General features: G+C 35.1%; 1 protein-coding gene across 4 annotated transcripts in view; it reads right to left on the bottom strand.

Annotated features, from left to right (window-relative positions):
• Positions 1-936, bottom strand: part of LOC106882255 (hypoxia-inducible factor 1-alpha) — a 75351-nt gene extending 74415 nt beyond the window's left edge. For all 4 annotated transcript variants that reach the window (XM_052969770.1, XM_014932799.2, XM_052969769.1 and 1 more), the window contains exon 1: positions 302-936. The gene's annotated coding sequence lies outside the window, so the exon portion shown is untranslated. The remainder of the gene's footprint in view (positions 1-301) is intronic.
• Between the last annotated feature and the right edge of the window lie 6 nt (positions 937-942).

Genomic DNA, 942 nt, shown 5'->3' with positions numbered 1-942 from the left:
AGAGAGAGGGAGAGAGAGAGAGAGAAAGAGAGTGAGAGGGAGAGAGAGAGAGAGGCTTTAAACGCTTCCCCTACCTTACAAATATCTAATTCCAATTAAATGTTCTTGAATAGAATTAATAGACATGATCGTTAACAAAATGACACAAACGAATTCGAATGCATAGTTAGTTCTCTTCCGCGATGTAAACAATATTAATAAATTGTAATAATAATAATAATAATAATAATAATAATAATAATAATAATAATAATAATTACGGTGATAATAATAATAACAATAATGATAAAAATAATCTTACACCGGGAACTCCAGTTTTGGTTGAGCCGATCGATTAAATCACAGTGCATTACCGATATATGTTCTTATTCGACAGAGTGCTTAATCAACATCGAATTGATGGAGTCTACTCCAGCGGAGTTATGCGTGTAATTATGAATGGCAGAACGGATGAATGAATTCATATATAAATACATAGATGAGCGAGTCACTTATGGCTTTGTTGTTAGTTCTTTAGTCTGCAAGTGTTTACGTGTTTCTTTCAGGAGGTAACCATTACTCACTCACTCACTCACTCACTCTCTCAGTTCTCTTTCTTCCCGTAAAGGAAATTGGCCGTATGAAGTGGTGCCGACTAAAAAATGTAAGAAAAATAAATAAAATAGAAATAAAAGAAAATTGGGGAAATATAAAACAACAACAATTACAAGAACTGTAAACAAAGCTAGAACAACCAACCAAACAAGCAAAATAATTCCTCAGTGTATATATAGTAAAAGACTGAAAGACTTGTGGGGTGGAGGGCGGAGTTGTGGTAGTTCGCGTGGTAGACTGTAAGTGTGTAGCTGCTGATTCCACAACAAGTAAAGCCACACATTCAATAGGTCTTCCTCAAATTCTCTTATCGGGTCTACCAGTGTAAAGCTTCGACCCTAGATTCCT

The sequence above is a fragment of the Octopus bimaculoides genome, chromosome 7, assembly GCF_001194135.2.
Source record: "Octopus bimaculoides isolate UCB-OBI-ISO-001 chromosome 7, ASM119413v2, whole genome shotgun sequence".
NCBI lineage: Eukaryota > Metazoa > Mollusca > Cephalopoda > Octopoda > Octopodidae > Octopus > Octopus bimaculoides.
This window is presented reverse-complemented; position numbering and strand designations above follow the sequence as displayed.